This window comes from Xyrauchen texanus, chromosome 5 (assembly GCF_025860055.1).
Source record: "Xyrauchen texanus isolate HMW12.3.18 chromosome 5, RBS_HiC_50CHRs, whole genome shotgun sequence".
In the NCBI taxonomy this organism is placed as follows: domain Eukaryota; kingdom Metazoa; phylum Chordata; class Actinopteri; order Cypriniformes; family Catostomidae; genus Xyrauchen; species Xyrauchen texanus.
The window spans coordinates 7,114,402-7,134,064 of record NC_068280.1 but is presented as its reverse complement, the minus strand read 5'-3'; the positions used below and the strand labels follow the sequence as shown (position 1 = coordinate 7,134,064).

The following is a 19,663-nucleotide window of genomic DNA, read 5'->3' as shown; positions in this document are numbered from 1 at the left end:
AGGAGAGATATATAAGGGTTGGAAGTTCTTAAAGGGATAGATCCCCCCAAAATACATATTTTTTCATAATTTTTTCACCGTTGTCTCATTCCAAACCTGCATGACTTTCTTTCATCAGTGGAACCCAAATGTAGATGTTAGACACAATATTAAAGTATGGGACTGAGAGCCATTCTCTTTCATTGCATCCTTCTTCCATAAAATTAAAGTGAACGGTGGCTGACCTAACATCTTCCCCAGAAGAAAAAAAAAGGTCATATGGGTTTGGAACATCATGAAGGTAAGTAAATGAAGACAGAATTTTCATCTTTGGGTATACTATCCATCTACTGAAGAAAAAAAATGTGGTTGTTTGAGTGTGTTTGTGTGGATACCGGTTAGGTTTATTTGTCTCAGATCAGAATAAAATGCAACATTATACCCAAAGCCATCAGGATAGCAGAAAGCACTGGAGTATTTGTATGTGTGTGATGTCTGTGTATCCATAAATATTGTGGTCCTGACAGAAAATGACCTTCACTATTGCCAGCGAACGACACCCTCTGACACGGCCAAAAATGATACCTCAAATAATGGTCAGAGGGGGGAAAAAAGAAAAAGGCATTTAGAGTTGGAGAGAAATCACTGAGCCAGTGAATTGAAGATATTTCTCTCAGTATGTTCTTCGGATTAAATCATGACACAGAAAATTATAGTGCTGTAAAGCCAGTCTGTGTTACTCTGAGAAAATTCTGATTAGTAAAAACCTGCCAAGTTCTTCTGCTATTGGCCTTCGATCTAATGAAATTATGACTAATCGTGTGGGCTTTGAAAAGCATGTGTGTTGATTAAACTGTTGTTTAAAGCCTTATTTTCTGCACTTGGTTGGAAGAGTGTGTTTTTTTTGGAGATTGATTTGTATTTATCCAGTCTGCTAACCACTAATGTTACCCACATACACACAATCCCACAAACCCACACTCATCACAACTACTCGCATTCATCACAATTTAGCTCACTACACACTCATTTTTACAAACACACACATACAACACAGTTGTGTCTGCCTCACAAAGACATGATTATTTCGACTTAGTCACAACCTTCCCTTTCCATGAACGACAAGGATTCACAGTTCTGTGAAAAATTATTTTTCACAGTTCTGTGAAAAATTATTTGTTAACCCCCCTGCCGATTGGTTCATAGGGGGACGCTATATCACGAAATAAGTTTCTCTTAAAATGTTAAAGTCCCTGGATACATAATTCAGGCATACGTGGTATCATTTGAAAGCTTAGAATCAGAATTTTCATAGAACACCGTTCATTTTGCATTTATGTTACATAAAATAACAAAATAAGTTCTAAAAACATTATTTGTCAAAATCCTCATTGCAAATAAATGCCATTTTGAGGTGATGTTTTAGAAATATAAATATGAATATAAAAGTGTTTCACATAGCACTTAAATGGACAAGTAATATATCAAATGAAAGCTCTCATTTTACCACAGATCAATAGATTTCCAAAAGAATCATAAAGTGACATCAAATACAAACTTCTCTTTTATGCGCTGATCATTGCTGCTGTAAGCCCCAATTAGCCAAAAACTTTACATCTGAAAAATTAGACCAATTAGTACACAGTATGTGTGAATGGTAAACTTTTAAATTTGAGTGTGACAAATTGCAGGAGGTAGCCCAAAAATGCTAAAAAATTTTTTTAAAAGGGTTAAAATGATTGTAGTATTTGTTATATTTATTTTAATGTATGCTGATTTAAAAATTTTATATTTTTTATTAATAAATATTAATATTGTTTATAAATGTATAGTATTATTTAATTATTTTCTTTCCCCAGATAAGATTATTTTTATAATGTTTTAAAGTAATGAGAATTGTATCTGAAAATATCTGTTTAATTCTGTGCTCATATTATTCACAATGCAAAACCAGAAAGTGTTAGTTTGTGCCCCGCTCTCCCTTACAACATCCGTGAACATCATTCCATAGAATTTGTGAAGATGAATGTAGGCTAAAGACCCCTTACAAAAGAAACACAACCAAATACACTTTTACCAGTTTTTTAAATGACTCAATATAGCTTTTAGGTGACTTAAAGAGATGTGAAAGAGCCAGCTTCTCAAAGGAACAAACACAGCTATCAGTAAACTCAAGATGCTTTACATAATACATCACATTGTGATGTCACTTTGGTCTTTACAATTGTTCCAAGATGTGTGTGAATGCAAGCACATATTACAGGAACGCTCTTGCAGTGTGAATGTATACATTTTTCAGTCCCAGGACTGTTGCTGGAATTACTTTTCCCGGGATTAATTCCGGGATCTCTGCGTGAAAGGGGCTTATGTTACACCTGAACAAGTTAAGAGGACACATCACTCTTCTGTTAGAGGTTGGCACACCAATGGCAACTGACACAGATTGCTTGGATCTGATTGGCCAGTATCCAATAGCACATTTTCTCTACTTCCTGTCACTTCACAAAACGTCACACTGTGTTCAAGCTGGACAGATTTCTTACATGGTGACTGCTCAGTGGGTGTTTTAGGAGAATGCATGTATGCGTTTTTGTGGTGACTTAATGAGAGAAAAATTAAACAACATCCATCATCTTTGATGAAACTTAATTTTAACTATTACGTTAATAATCAAATTAATTAACATACTGTATACAGTAGCAAAGAATTTGAAATTGTTTGTTAGTGTACTTACAGTAAGTACACTTTTGGAAACATATTTTCTCAAGTATAAATGTTTCTGTTTATTTAAATCAAATCAAATTCAATTCCTTTATTGTCACAACACCATATCCACGAGTGTACAGATGTAAAAATCTTGAGTGGATGCTCACCAACTATGCAGTGTGGACAAATATCAGACCACAAAATACACAATAGATGCATATAAAGTATGAACAATATTTACATATACAATATACACCGATATACACTTAGACACAGTGCTAATGTATGGATAATATACAATGTACAGTGCACAATGACTTATTTATAAATATGAATATATAAAATATACTGAATATATAGAATAATGACATATATAGTGTGCATAAAACTATCCTTAATAACAACCGTGATAGGGTAATCATGTGCTGGACGAGCAATACAGTATACATTTGTGCAAATGGAGTGCTAAGGGACACAGAGTAGTGATGATAGTGCAGTGTACAATGCTGAGTGTATGCCTGTGCGGGCAGTACACAAGACATATAGTACTGCGTAACATGATCAGTCAGAGACCACTGTAACTGATAACTTATAAAGTACAATGCACCGGAAGATAGGATTGGGTTATGCAGTGGTTTTGTTATTAGTTTGAGTTCAGCAGTCTGATGGCCTGCAGATAGAAGCTGTCCCGCAGCCTGCTGGTGCGGGAACTGATGATGCGATACCATCTGCCTGAAGGTAGCAGCGAGCTAGATTTTCTGATGATCCTCCGAGCTTCCCTCATACACCGCCTGGTGTGGATGTCCTGGAGAGAGGGAAGCTCACCTCCAAGGACGTGTTGGGCAGTTTGCACCAACCTCTGCAGTGTTTTGCGGTTGAGGGCGTAGCAATTTCCGTACCAGGCATGATGCAGCCAGTTAGAATGGTCTCCACAGTGCACATGTAGAACGATCTGAGGATGTTGTTGCTCATACTGAACTTCCTCAGTCACCTGAGGAAGAAGAGGTGCTGATGAGCCTTCTTTACCACTGCCTTAATGTGAACAAGCCATGTGAGGTGATATGAACACAGAGGAATTTAAAGCTGTTGACCTGCTCCACTGGTGTCCCATCGATGGTGATAGGGTTGTGCTATCTGTACTGTCTTCTGAAGTCCACCACAAGCTCCTTGGCCTTTTTGACATTGAGAGAGAGGTGATTCTCCTGGAACCAGTGTTTCGGGGTGCACATCCCCTCTCTGTAGTCTGTCTCATCATTGTCGGTGATCAGCTCCATCACCGTTGTGTCATATGCAAATTTCACAATTACATTGGAGCTGTGTTGTGTGGGTACAGGGAATACATTAGGGGGCTGATAACACAGCCCTGTGGAGCAGCAGTATTGAGGGTCAGTGGGGAAGAGATGTTACTGTCCATTCTGACCACCTGGTGTCTGCCTGACATGAAGTCCAGGATCCAGCTGCACAGGGAGCTGTTTAAGCCCAGAGCCTGGAGTTTCAGGTCAAACTTGGAGGGCACAATGGTATTGAATGCTGAGCTGTAGTCCAAAAGCAGCATTCTCACATAGGTGTTCTTTTGGGAGAAGGTGGGAGAGAGCAGTGGGTCCAGTGAGGCAGGCAGCGCAGAACAGATGTAATCTCTGATTAGCCTCTCAAAGCATTTGCTGATGATGGGAGTCAAAGCAACCAGTCATTTACGCAAGTGATTTTGGATTGCTTTGATACAGGCACGATGGTTTTAAAGCATGTAGGGACCATAGGCAGGGAGAGGGAAAGGTTGAAAATGTCCCTAATATTTTCATCTTTCTGATGAAAAATTTTATAGTATCTGTTTACACCTCGATGGTCCAAATGGTCCAAAACCTGGTCCCCTCATGTGTTGCATCTAATGTGTTGGAAGTATTTCAGTGTGATTGGCCTGAAGTTGGCTTTGCTAAAGTCCTATGTCACAATGAATGCAGCTTCAGGGTGCACAGTTTCCTGCTTAATTATACTCCCACACAATTCCTTGAGTGCCCGGTCTGTGTCGGCCTGTGGAGGGATGTACACAGCTTTGATAATGACAGCTGTGAATTCCTTCGGTAGCCAGAATGGCCAACACAGAAGCATGAGGAATTCCAGATCAGGAGAGTAGAAAGACTTGATAGAATGTACGTTCCTGTGATTGCACCAGGATTTGTTGATCATAAAACATACGCCACCTTAGAGGTCTTTCACTCTGTCCGCTCGGTGCACGGAAAACCCCACAGGTTCGATGGTTGAGTCTAGAACTTCTGCAGATAGCCAGGTTTCTGTAAGGCAGATAATGCAGCAGTCCCTCTTCTCTCTTGGAAAGAGATCTGCACTCTCAGCTCGCAGAGCATATTGTCTAGATACTGAACGTTTTCCAGTAGAATGCTGGGTAGTGGGGGTCGATTTGCATGGCATCATAGTCTTGCAAGGACACCAGTTCTCCTTCCCCTTTTCTGGCTAGGCTTCTGTGGCCGGTTGGCCGGGTGGCTGTCGTGATAGAAAACAGCGGGTCGGCACTGAGGTCCAGTTTTCGGTGTGATTAGAGAACCAATATCCAAAAGTGTTTGTCTATCATAGACAATTAGGCAGATGATGTCTGAGACGAAAAACATAAGAATTGTAGACAAGGGGGCATTTTAGCTTAACGTAAACAGCATTTTAGCTTAACGTAAAGCTGAAAATTTACACAAGGTCTATTTCTATTTCTTCTGCTCCAGATTTACTTCAAACTTACTTCTCTGTCTGCTGATATGAATGTAACACATCATAAGAAAGTGTTTCACCGCTGTTCAAATGCAATTTGGATCGCATCATTTATATGTATAAATGTTGTCCATCTGAAAGGCCTAAATATTAAATGAAACAAATGACAATAAAATGCAAAGTAATCTCTTCAGTAATCAAAATACTTTTTGAATGTAACTGTATTCTAATTTCCAATTATTTAAATTGTAACTGTAGTGGAATACAGTTACATATATTTTGTATTTGAAATACGTAATCCCATTACATGTATTCCGTTCCTCCCCAAACCTGGTAACATGCCATAAGATTTCTTCATATGAGTCTTTCGCTATCCTGGAGAATTGTTTGTATTTGTAATATTAAGCAGATATAGCATTCATAAGTCAATAAAATGCTGTCAGTATTTTAATTTCATCTCAGTGCTAAATGTTTAATATGCAAGTTGTAAATCAAAAACACCAGATGTGCTCATTAAATTGACCAACAATATTTACCAAGTAGGCTACACTGCGAAAGTCCCTTTCTTCATTAGTATTTTTGTCATGTTTGACAGTAAAAAAAAAAAGAAGAGAAAAATGCATAATCGGCAGTCCAAGGCAAAAATCTGTGGAGTAATTAAACATTTCAGACATGAAACCCTTTGACCTGGCATACCGCAGGTATCTCTTCCTCTTCCAGTAGTCTTGATGTTTTGAATTCTCCTGGCTGTTCGTATAAACATTGCTCTTAAGCCTGGCTGATGGGCAGTATATTGATTTCCTTTTTTTTTCTCTGACATTTTGTGAGCTCAGACCAATGGATTAATTCTACACAAATCCCTTACCTGCATTTTCACACCAAGTAAAACAGGTCGCTCATGACTGAGTAATGGAGAACGTCTTGTTTTCCACACACCAACTGAGGGATAAAGGCATTTAGCAAAAGGATAGAGACATTTAAGGAAAGAGCTTAGAGATTTGCAGTCTATTTAAGACGAAGGAGCTGAATTGAAATGACTCTGAAATGAACAACTAGCACCTTGATTCGTAACTGAATCTTGGATAAATGAAACAGTGATTATTGACTGACTTATTGATTTTAAATTTGTTTTTGTGGAAGGAATAGTTCACCCAACAATCAATCAATCAATCATTTACTCATGTGATTCCAATTCCATATGCTTCTTTTGTTGATGTTGTTGTTGTTGTTTAAAGAATATTCATAGATCTCTTTTCCATACAATGACAGTTCATAGTGACTACGGGATGTCAAGCTCCTGAAAGGGCAAAAAAAAAAGAAAAAAAGAAGAAGAAAACACAATAAATTAGTCTATGCACTATATTTCAAGTCTTCAGAAGCCATATGGTAGCTGTGTTAGCTTCTGAATGTCAATGTCATTTTCCTCATAATATTTAATGACTGCATGAATGCTTTCAAGACCAAATTCAATTCCCTTAATTAATTTTAGATGAAGGATAATTGACCCATTTACAATGCCTGAAGGCATATCATGCCACGTCTATCATGCCATTGGTTTGTGTGTCAGTTGTAACTGAACATGACATTTCGTTTTTAATATGTGAAATGGAGAATGAGAATTGAGAGAAATTTAAATGTTGGTCTGTTTTTCACTCTGTTTCTCACAAGCTATCGTATGGCATCAGGAAACTTGAAATATAGCGCACAAGTCGTATGAACTATTTATGTTGCTATTCTGGTGTTTTATGTCCATTTTTGAGCTTGACAGAAGTGGTCACTATGAATTGTCATTGTATGGAAAAGAGCTGTGAGAAGATTCTTTAAAATTCTCCTTTTATATTCAATAGAAAAAATAACAACCTCTGGGGTTGGAACAATATGAGTATAAGTAAATAATAACAAGTTTTTCATTTGTGCTTGAACGATTTCTTTAAAAACTTTGTTAAAAACAAAAGTTTTAAGGCTGAAACATACTCCAGCATACTACACTCTCAAAATGTGTCAAAACGCAATTCATAACTCATCACAAATACGTGTTGCTTTCTCAATGTTGCCACAAGGGGCACTATAGTGGAAAATAGTGTGCACTTACAACCTCTCAAATCTGGCACTTCAGCTTAAAATGTTCCTGCCTTGACTTTTGCAATTACTTTTGCTAAATGTTTTTAGCAAAACTAACGTGTGCGCTTGTAAAATCCTGATGCGAGAGAGAATAAGACCAGAGGTCGTTGAAGGATGGGGACGGGGCAGTGATGTCGTTTTATTGGTTGATGCCTAGCCAATGAATGCCACAATGGATCATGGGGCTTCACAGTGTAGCATGATTGCCTATGTTAACGTGGGACATTGGTTTGAATGGGAACTGGCAATTACTTTTGTCAGAGCAGTTAATCGCAAGTGGAATTATTTTATTTGCAAAATTAAAGCATCATAGGCTGCAATGTCTCAATTATTGGCCGATAAGCTTAAATTACATTTATTCATGAAAATATTATATTGATAAAATGATTGATCTCTTTTCATTGGTTCCATTGGTCTAGTGGTAGTGTGTCTGCTAAGCATGCATATGTGAACATCTGTGTTTTTATTTACATTGTTATAACAGCATCCTTTACTTTTCAAAGGTAATGTGCATGACTATGTTGTATGTTTTATAACTACCCATATATATATATATATATATATATATATATATAAAATACAATTTTGATAGATTTATTTAAAACAATTTTATAAATTGCTTGTCTGTTAGTTCTCTAATCTAAATAAATACATTTACTTTCACACTTTTTAAGGTAACTTTATCATCCCCTTGAGTACTGAGGTTTGTTACTGCAGACTCAAAACCGCGCATTAAGCATGGTAGCAATCTGCATACGTGTACTTGCATAAAATATGTTGCAGGCCTTAGACCCCATTTTCACATGAACATTCCCTCAAACTGGAAAAGGAGGTGTTTGTTGAGTTTTCTGAAAAAGACAGTAGATGAGAGGAACGGTCATGCATAAAGAAAGAGCACACTGCATCAAGGGAATGGAAATCTGCTTGTCTAGCTTATTTAACCTTTCTGATTAGCACATGTTGCAGCCCACCTTGACTAAGTTCTTAATGGGCAGAAAATCTTTAATGGTCTAAAGTACCAATTATAGCAACATCAGTGAATAGATTTAGATGGGTCAAAATGAGTCAATGGATAGATTTTGATGCTTAAACTGTAGAATAAATAATGTATTTATGTGTTACTGATCAGAGGATTGCTGTCTACCTAAATATTTTAATAGCCCATTAAATGACTATTTCATAAAAAAGAAAGAAATAAAGAAAAAAAAGTAATTGCTATTTTCTCACCTTCATGTTGTTCCAATCCTGTACGCTGTTATTTTTATGACAGCTGTATTAAACAGACTATGGACTGTCAGCAGGATACAGCATTCCAGTTTGGAATGACATGAGGGTGAGTAAATAATTACATTCTTTTAATTTTTTGGTGAACTATCCCTTTGAAGTTCTGTTTAATACCATAAGGGTGCCGACAGTGTTAAAGTGGAAAAATCTGCTCTTTGTGTTGGTGTAACCACTGAATTATGCATGTATACATTTATACACCTAGCTCAAGTTGCTGAATTTCTCTGTTTGGTATGTTAGTGTATTAACCATGTACTGGAGTTAAAAAGGTGTGAATGTGATTTCAAAGAATCAGCTGGGGCATATATAATATGGGGCATATCTATTATAAAGTAAATTAATCGGCTCTTTCTTTGTTCCTAATGGGAGACTTTTACTCATAATGCTAATGACTGGATGGTTGCTTTAAAACCCAAATAAAGTTCCCTAATTAATTTGAGATAAAAAATAGCTGCCAAAACCATTATTCCACCATCAAATAATCTGTCAGATCAGGTAAGAAGCTAGCCTGTAATCTATTTTATATATTTGCGTATGTTTTCTACTCTATATTCCTTCGTGTTCTGTTGTATTTTATGATTCATCTTTCATTTAGAGTCTTTCATGCTCCATGGCATTGTTTTTCATTAAATTTCTCTCTAATGTCTCTCTTTTTTCGAATTTTCTCTCCCTCGCTTTTCACATGCTCAGTGACCATTTAAAACGTACTTTCAAACCCTTTCGGTTCTCTTTGGCTGTATGGTTCAGCTCCACTGAGGTGTGGTAACTGGCTCCATCTGCTTCACACTTGTCTCGCTCAAAACCTTGGCTGCTTTAACCACACAATGATGTTCTTCTTCTGTGGTTTTTAGAGCTATGCACCTTGGATTTGTTTATAAAGTGTGACCCACTTTTTTGTACTTGTACACCTGAAGACTTGGCTAGCCTATATCAAGTCTGGAGTTAAGCTTACGCTAAGCTAGACTCCTACAGACACGAATTGCACACAAACTAATATGCTCTTATAACTTCCTGGGATAATAATTATTTTACTGAGGGTGACTGATGTACTGTGGTACTTGACGTCACTTTGATATCATCTATTCTAGAGTATATAATACTCTTATAACTAAGAGTCTTGTCATCCCAAGGACAAGGAATAGCAGCCCAGAATCCTATTTTAGAAAATAATCAGAAAAGGGTCATGAGCCAATTAAAAGCATGCCAATGTGCGTGCATACAGACCTTATATTAAAAAAAAGAAGTTCACCCCCTCCTAAAAAAAAAACATCTGTCATAATTCACTCACTCACATGTCATTCCAAACCTGTATTTATTCTATTTTTTCTAATGCGCGCTGTTTTGATAAACTTTTTATACTGTATTTTCTATATAATGGCAGTGGATATTGCCTCAATTTAAAGTTTAAAAATGGACCCCAAATGCCTCGATATACTTATCGAATTTATCTTCGTTCAGAGATTAAAATTAGTTCAAAAACGCAGAGCAACGGTATACTAATTGCGAACAATCAGACACCCACCACACTGCTGTTGGAGCCATTTAGAAGTACATTTAAATACGAGGACACTACATCTAAAACCTTAACTAATGCAAAATTAAAATATGTTATCAAGGATTTTATGCCTCATTCTATGAATAGAGTTCACACAAGATTTTTAACCACTCGCTGATGATATAAAGGATTATATATGCAGTAGAAAATGCGCAGTTTGTCTTGTTTACATTCTGAATTCATGATGCTAATGCGCTAACATGCTATACGTGGCCATAACATGATACCGATTAAATGCAAAAACACCTTCTTTCTGGCCAGATTTAGTTCTAAATGATGTCACACCAGTTCGTTCTTCGATTTCATATGAAATATATCGGGGCTGTAAAAGTATCATAAATGTAGTCCATGTTACTTTTGTATCATATTCCAAGTCTTTTGAAGCCATACGATAGATTTTGGTGTGAAAACCTAAAGTCTAAGTCCTTTTTCTGTGAAAATCTTGATGTCTTCTGAACTAAATTTTAGCACTAAAAACTAGTTCTAATATGAAGATGCATGCCAGTGTAAAGAGTGAAGTTATCTGTCAGCCATCCATTGCACTAAAAAAAAGAGTTTTAAATTCGGACAGCTTATTTTATTTTATATTGTGTTGTTTTATTTTTTTGGTTTAGAGCTCATAAGGTTGAACATTTAATTGAAGATGAAATATTGCAATAACAAGATATTATTTTCAGTAGGATTGGAAAGTCTTCATTTTAAATACGTTTCTTTTATTGAACCCCAGCTCCACACACGGGATTAATAGTCATCCAAAACCAACTTTTTCCCCCACATTTATGGAACCATAAAGAGGATGTTGGGAGCAGAGCAAATAAACACTTTCCTTCCTTCCTTCCCCTCTCCACAGGAAAGTGCGGAGTCACTTACACACCACACATCTGAATAGACTTCACTTTTCCACCTCTGATCTCTCATTTGTGCTTTTATAGAAATGAAGGTCATTCATTTCAAACTAAATGTCAGAACAGCAAAAACAAGACATCAATAGCTATTAAGAATATTTAAACCACACTTATTCAGTTATTAAATGTTCTCAAAGTTTTTAAATTACTGTAAAGTAATTTAACACAGATTTATTTTAAATTAGAGACCCTAAAATTTGATTATAACATGGCAATGCAAATACGGCAGTTTGTTATAAGTGCTGGAATTAACTGTCGGTTTGTTTTATATGTTTTGTCATTTTCTCTCCCTCATGTCTCGCATGCATGCATGATCTGCGTTTCCATGGGAACAGGGGAACGTTGATCATGCCACTGATTAGCGTGCTGAGCAACACCTGTTCTCCTCAAATTCACTCCCTTCTTAAGCCCGTCATGTTCTCAGTGTATTTTCTAGATTACTGTTTGAGTGCTAACCTCACTCTCTCTGCCTAGTTGGTCCTGTCTCATGTATCTGTTGGTTGCCTGTATGTCGGGTGTGTGGTTACCTTCCAGTATTGTTGCGTGTCAGCTAGAGCATGTGACATGTACAGGGAAATGTAATGTCGGAGTGAGATTTGAGCGAATGCTTTTTAACCATTGAGCGTGAGCATTACTTGAGCGGATCAATGGGTTATTGAGCAGAGTGTCACACTGCTTCACTTCGCTCACATGCTCTGGTGTCAGCTGGTTATAAAAGTGTGGAGAGCTGGGCAAGAAGGAGGTGGGAACCAGCTAAACAGTCAGCGTACAGTATAATGATAAAACAAACATAAACAAATGCAGAAACACATGCAACGCAGCCGTGTGCGTCTCTCTCTCGAACTGGTGTCTTCGGATCATCTTTATCCCTCTCCTGGCTGATTAGCATGATCCAGGGCCAGCCTTGTATCCTCACGGCCCAGGCCCTCCCTCCTACTCATCACACTCCTCTGTCGCCTGACACAGGCCGGGGAAACCCAAGACGAGGGGAGGGAAAGGGAAGATGAAAAGAGTGAGGTGGAGAGACAGAGAAAGAGGAGAGAGAGAGAAGAACTTGCTCGCCGGCTTCCGGTCCTCAACCGCTCCTCCACCCTATGGCGGACACCAGCTCGCTCCTCATCCAGCAGATGGCAGCTAGTCCTCTGGCCACTGGGGGACGGCAGTGACCCCTCCGTTCCAAGGTCGATGGCCGGGCTGCTCTCCTGGTGGATGGTGGTGGCGAGGACTCCATGACAGCGCACCCCTCCTTCCTCTTTATGGCCCGGCACCACCCTCCTTCTCATCACACTGGTCTTCCACAGAGGATACCTCATTTCAACCTGCGAGTTGGGCGTTAAGTTTGCTCATCTCTGCTGGGCCTTGTTCTGCATCTCACTAGTTTAAATGGATGATTCTATGAATATGTTCCTGACTTCCTCAATGCACACACTCATCCTAGGAACACACTCTTCATGGATTGCCCCTTGCGCGACTACAACGCGCATGCCATTGGAGATCGCTTCCCGCTGCTGGAGTGGTGGTGGTGTAGTGGTCTAAACCACATAAATGGTAAACTGATAATCAGAAGGTTGCTGGTTCTATCCCCACAGCCACCACCATTGTGTCCTTGAGCAAGGCACTTAACTCCAGGTTACTCCGGGGGGATTGTCCCTGTAATAAGGGCTCTGTAAGTCACTTTGGATAAAAGCGTCTGCCAAATACATAAAATGTAAATGTAAATGTAAAATGCTGCAGCCGGTGTCAGGATTTTCTACATTCCTCAACCCAGTGACTGCTTATTATTATTGTTATTAAATCCTTTTAACTGTTCCTCTGCTTTTGGGTCTGTTTGTCTCACTATCGTTTGTTACATACAGACTATGTCAATTAACAGCACTATATATCCCAAGACAACTTTTGTTGCAAGCCATCAATATTTTCCCAACTGCTGCAAAAAACCAATAACATTTCAAACTTTCTGACTGGCCATTTTAATGCTGTTTGCCATGAAATCATTCATTTTGAAACCATATTTTTCCACTCCTTTTCTTGCTTGCTCTACGGAACCAAAGGGAATGTAATTACAGCTGATTTAGATGATGTGCGTTGAGCAATGTTGCCTTGATGCCTTCCGTTGCAAAGAGAGAAGTAACAGGAGGCAACTGTGAAGCTGACAAGTTCAGAGTAAACTACATGCAAATGAGGACAGGCGGATTATTGCATTCTGTGTAGAGAAGGAGACTGATGGTTCATAGCCATGTTTATGAGGTGTGATGTAAACAAAATGCAGTAATGAGACCTGTTGATGCATGACAAGGCGCACAAACACTGAGTATGCATATGTACACACATATAAACACAAATACACACCTTCAGGAATAATGTTTCAGCTCATAGTTGAGTGAGCAATACAAACTATATATATCTTGTAATGATTTGGTAGAAAGCAAGAGGTTTTGAATAAGACTTCCTGAGTTGTAAGATATACCACTGCCTGCTACAGCGACTCCTACTGTGTATTATTTGTTTGCTATGCAACTGCATAGTTTCATGACTAATTGTCTATAAAAAATGGAGGATCTTTGCATTTCACATTTTCATATCCCAGAAACACAAGTTTACTCCCCTGACAATGGCTTTTCCCCTAATATATAATGTGCAGTATGTAAGATTCAGAAAACCTTGTTATTAATGACACCTGTGGCCGTTCAGTGAACTGCAGTCAGCTGCCTGTTGCTGCATTTATACAATAGCCTATGTTGGCGTTAGCTAGCTAGCCAGCTTTATCAATAGCTATTAGCTAAATTTGGTGGATGATGACAGTAGCTGTTTATAAAATTGACTGTACTTCATCATCACAATTCAGAATTGACGTGATTCCATCACAACTGTCATTTTGATATATTGATGCGCAATTGTTTAATAATAACATAATGTATATATTTTCTGTATAACCAAGTAAAGTTACACTAATGAATGGAGCTTTTTGCATTATCTTGAACATTGTCTAGCATTCATTTAATGTGTTATTGTAGTTTACCTTGCTTACTAATTACAGATTAACATTGACATTAACCTGACTTTTAGCATAAAGAGAAGATTGTTTAAATTATTTGAAAGTTACAAATCAAGGTAGCTTGCAATTTGTCAGCGTTAGCAGGCAAGAGCAAGTTTGCTAAAATTACACAGATCAATCCTTACGGCACTATATTTCACATGCTTTGCAGGTATGCAAGCTTACCTATCTAATAAGAGGAACGCCAATTCAGGGACGGTTTTGATCCCCAAAACCAAACGAAGATCCCTCCAGGAATCAAATGCCCTGCCGATGTTCACTCTAGTTTTCGCTTGACCATGAACATGTTCCCGCTTAGCCAGACAGGAATCAGTAGATACATTTTTTTGTTGTTGTTGTTTTTGGTTTACTCTGGGAGCCTGATGTTTGCTGGATTCCATCTCTAAGATAACGTTATCTAGTGTTGCACACTGTCTGTTGACTACGCACTAAGACAAGGCTCTCGGGAGCGCGCATAAATGTCACATCCTTTGGATTTTCCTGGCTAAAGCTACACACTCCCTCTGCATGAAAATCAGTCTACAGGCTTTAACAGGCAACCGAGGAAGTCCGGGAAGTGCTAATTTATTAAGTTGTTTTACAAGCCGTTCACACATTGGCAAAAAAATTCAAAAAATTTGACATATTCCACCTTTAATCAAAATACTATATATGCAAGGATGTTCAAATTAAATATTTTTTTCTTTAAAAAGTTGATCTGAATAATTTACAATATATTTGGACACATGCACGGCCTATAGAGTCTCATCAAAGCCTTGCTCTACTGGGAATATATGGCTATTACCTATACAATTGATTTTGTTAGAAGGCTTTAAACACTTCATTTTGGGTCTCGTCCAGATTTCGTGCTTCACTTGGAGTCTATGAGAGCATAATGACCACAATTTTCATTAGAAAAAGCATTGTTTATTGGTCATTGGGCTTTCAATGTATGCTATTTTGTTCATTAAGGCAAGCTTATCTTAAATGTTTTTATTGAAGATTAAAATAGAAAGAGACAACTCACTGAGCAGATGAAGAGATGAGATAAATCAGAGTGCAAACTGCTAAAGAACAATGTGAAGTATATGAGTGTTTCTTCAGCTTCAGTGAATTTCATGTCCCAAAGGTTGATATATATTAAAACTAACAGATTTTTTCCTTTTTATTTTTGTCATTTAACCTTGTGCGACTCCATGCCCACATGCTTGGACATTGTATTTTGGCTTTGCTATATGCAACACATAATTTTATTTCATTTAAACCAACTGATCTCAGTCGTGACACTCTGGGCTGTCAGTAAAGCACAAAATTTTAGACACACAGAGTCATGTGACAAAACAACATGGCGGCGATCACAGCAGAGTTTGTCTTTGGGCAAAACGCCAACAAAACTACATCTGGTAAGAAACCTCATTAAGTTTTTACATTAAACCTGAGTCAAAAATAAGAGTCTCTTTTAAGAGTAGTCATTTTTTTAATTTAAGCAATTTATCGTGAAACGTCTTGCTGCTAAACACAATGTACACTATAGTGGACATTAGCTCTAGGTTTTCATTAGAAATCCTATACTGAATGTGCATTTTCACATTGAAATGTTTATATATATACAAATATATATATATATATATATATATATATATATATATATATATATATATATATATGGAATTAGGATGAAAATAAGATTCAGCTTCAGTTCTGAGACCAGTGCAGACAGTCGTCTGGAGGTGAAGTAATTCACTAAATAGGGTGCAAGGGAGCATCCTATAGCTTTCAGTTTCAGGCTGCGGTTGATGTTTGAACCACTCAACATGTTTTTTCCTTTAGTACTTTAGTAGACACACTTTATATTAGGTGGCCTTAACTACCGTGCACTTAACCATTTGATGCAATGTACTTATTATGTACATACATGTTTCTGCATTGTAATTACATTTAAAGTATCTGCATTTAATTACATTTATAGTTACACAGTTAACTTTACCCTAACCCAACCTTTACTCCTAAACCTACCCGTACCTCTACTCCTAAACCTACCCGTACCTCTACTCCTAAACCTACCCATACCTCAACCTCTGTAGCAGCAAATGTGGATATTTGTAACATGTAGTTACACAGTAAATACATAGTCTTGTATGTATTAAATGTTCGTACATATTAGTCAAGGCCACCTAATATAAAGTGTGACCACTTTAATGTACTTGTTTACCAAGTCAACAAAAGTGTCAGTGAAGAGCATGCTTGCGTGAAATATAAAACAAGAATCAAGTGATGTTTCAAGAAAACGTGGTAAATATAACTTTTAAGGAGAATTTTACTGGTGTCATTTCCAACTAAGCAATAATTTTGCCAAATTATGCAAAGAGTGCACATATTATATAATTGTGTGTATTAAATAAAATGTTAGCTATGAAATTAGACATAGCAAGGCAAAGCAGTGAACTATTTTATTTTATTTTATTAAAACATTTAAAAAACAAAATACAGAAGTTGAGATGTGGTGGAAATTACACTGTGGTGGGAATTTGCATGACATTTTGAATGATCAAAAAAGGACAAATTCAACATAAATCTCCAGTGATGCATGTGCCTACTGTATATTGTATATATGTTGTGCAAATATTTTTTCAAGACTTTACTTTCTAGAAGTCCACAGTGCTAAAAGTGCCTGAAGTTGAAGAAACACCCGTATGTGAAGTGGAATCAGAACTAATATTGGCTACAACATGTAATTAATCTGTTCTTCAAGATTTTAAGCTCTAAAACACTAGCTACGCCTCCCCTTTATAACCTGTTCTCCCTCTTTTTCTCCCCAAGTCTAACCCTAGCTGATTGGTTGGTAAGAACATTGTTCCATGACCAACAAGGATGTTGATCCAAGAACATGTCCTACTTGGCTAAATCACAGTATGCCTTCCTCTTATGGCTCAGCTCTATGAAGACCTTTTGCATTGTTCCAGTGCCAAAGTGTATTGGACAGACAACACAGTTGCATCCTGAATTTGAAAAGCCAGAGCTGGCTTGGATTCCTGTGAAGGCTCAGGTTCTTGTGCAGAAGGCTCAAAATACTCAAATAATTCTGATAGAATAAATTGTTCTCAAAGCACAACTATGTTCATGTTCTCCAATGAAGAAAAGTAACTGTGTTTGTGAGCAGCAGTGCTGCAATCATAGAATACAAATCATTATTTCACTCTTTGATGATTTTAAGATTCAAAGATTGGTTGGGAAACATCTTGCCTCCAGATTAACTGGAAAATTTTCTTGGCTCTGCATCCAATTCAAACATATCTGTCTTAAATATGGGTTAGTACTTCATTTGCACATCCGAATAGGCACACTTCCCTACTATATATTATGCTAAAAAGCACTGTCAATTGAGTAGCATGTCGGAATCATCAGTATTCTTAAGAGTAGGTGAGAAATGGTAGTGCACATCCACTGGACACTTGACTAGCCCATATTGCCATGGGAGCTGAGGAGAAATCATTTTCCAATTAGACAAGTGTCTCTTTTCAACCGTAAGTGTTTTCCTTGTGGTTAAATTTAGCTTTTCAAACAAAACCAGAATACATTTTTGCAGTTGTTGTACTAAACCATACACTCATCAAGCACTTTATTAGGTACAACTGTACATCAACTTATTTATGCAATTATCTAATCAGATAATCGTGTGGCAGCAGTGCAATGGATAAAATCACACAAATACGGGCCAGGAGCTTCAGTTAATGTTCAGATTAATCATCAGAATGGGAAAAAAATGGGATCTCAGTGATTTCAACCTTGGTATGATTGTTGGTGCCAGACAGGCTGGTTTGAATATTTCTGTAACTGCTGATCTCCTGGGATTTTCACGCACAAAAGTCAATACAGTTTACACAGAATGGTGCCAAAAACAAAAAACACCCAGTTTGCAACAGTTCTGTGGATGAAAACATGAGAGAGGTCATCGTAGACTGGCCAGACTGGTTCGAGCTGACAAAAAGGCTGCGGTAACTAAGATAACCACTCTCTACAACTGTAGTGAGAAGAATAGCATCTCAGAGTACACAAAATATCGAACCTTAATGCGAATGGGCTATAACAGCAAAAGACTACATTGGGCAATTTATTAGAACCTTAGTGTTCCTAATAAATTGCTCAGTGTGTTTATATTCGGGTCACAGAACAATGCCCCATGTTCCTGTAGAAAGAATGTAGTATGTCCGGGAATATATTTATACTTATCACCTTCATACCAAAAGAACATAATTAATGGCTGAGAAGTACATTCTTCATCAAATACAGTATATATTCTGAGAGTATGCAGATTCAGACATACAGCACGAGTTTAGAGAGTCTCTAGATTTTTTACAAAGTAAACCAAAACTTTAAAAAAAAATTCTGGGTCAAATGCCAGCTTACCCATGTATTTATGGCAGCCAAGGTGGCCAGTTGCTTTTGCCAACTATATGCTTAGTTAAAGAAGCAAAACTAGCAGGAGATTCTAAATGCTGAAACAAACTGGCAAGGAAGGTAGACTCGCAGACTTGCGTGAAATGTAAGATGACATTTATTTGATGAATATACAACAGAAAGGAAATGTCTCTCTTTGGCATTGGCCCCTTCTGGTGGTCCGATGTAGTTGTACTCATAACCGTCATATCCTGCCAGAGATAGGAGGCAGGGGTGTGGAGCCTATCCCCGTGCAGAACGGGACTCGACTTGTGGTGGTGGTGGGGTGGTGGAGGTTGCGTGTTAGTACACTGAAACAGCAATGTGATAGATTGTGAGCAGACTTATAAAGCAATGGCTTACAACTGATTGGCTAGGAGTTACCCATCTAATGGTGCGATGATGTACAGCTGCTAGTCTTCCAGCTAGAACTACGTTGCACTTAAATTTCTACTACTGATTTTTTTCTGGACTCCCCGCAGGTAGTTATAGAGAAGAGGAAGATTGCAAATTTTCAATCTTCTCAGCAATTCTTTATGTTGAGCACGATTAGCTTTAGTTCCAGTTTTTAAGTAGCCCATTTTGATTGTGGAGGGACCACATATTGTATGGGACATCTTGTATTTCTATAAAATATTGAAAAGCTCTTTGTTGGTTTGTCTGATTGTCTGCCAACATAATTGTGGGTCCTGATTTTTATTGGGTTATATAACCTTTGCTCTCTTTTAGCCAGCATTGAGGTGGCTCATAGCTCCACTTACTGCCACTTTGTCTCCTCATTTTAAAAGCAGCATCCTGAACTTCAATTAGGCGAGTGGACCTTGGCATTTCGCCAAGTCTTGTGGTTAGGAAGTCATCTAATCAAAAGCTGAATTGCTGAGTCAGGGATGTCACTGTGTCACCACGTTTCAGGCCATCACAATCAACATC

The 19,663-nt window shown here is 37.7% G+C and overlaps 1 protein-coding gene across 1 annotated transcript in view; it reads left to right on the top strand.

Annotated features, from left to right (window-relative positions):
* The window catches only part of cfap58 (cilia and flagella associated protein 58), a 155,902-nt gene that overhangs the window by 122,536 nt on the left and 13,703 nt on the right, over positions 1-19,663 (top strand). The window lies entirely within an intron of this gene.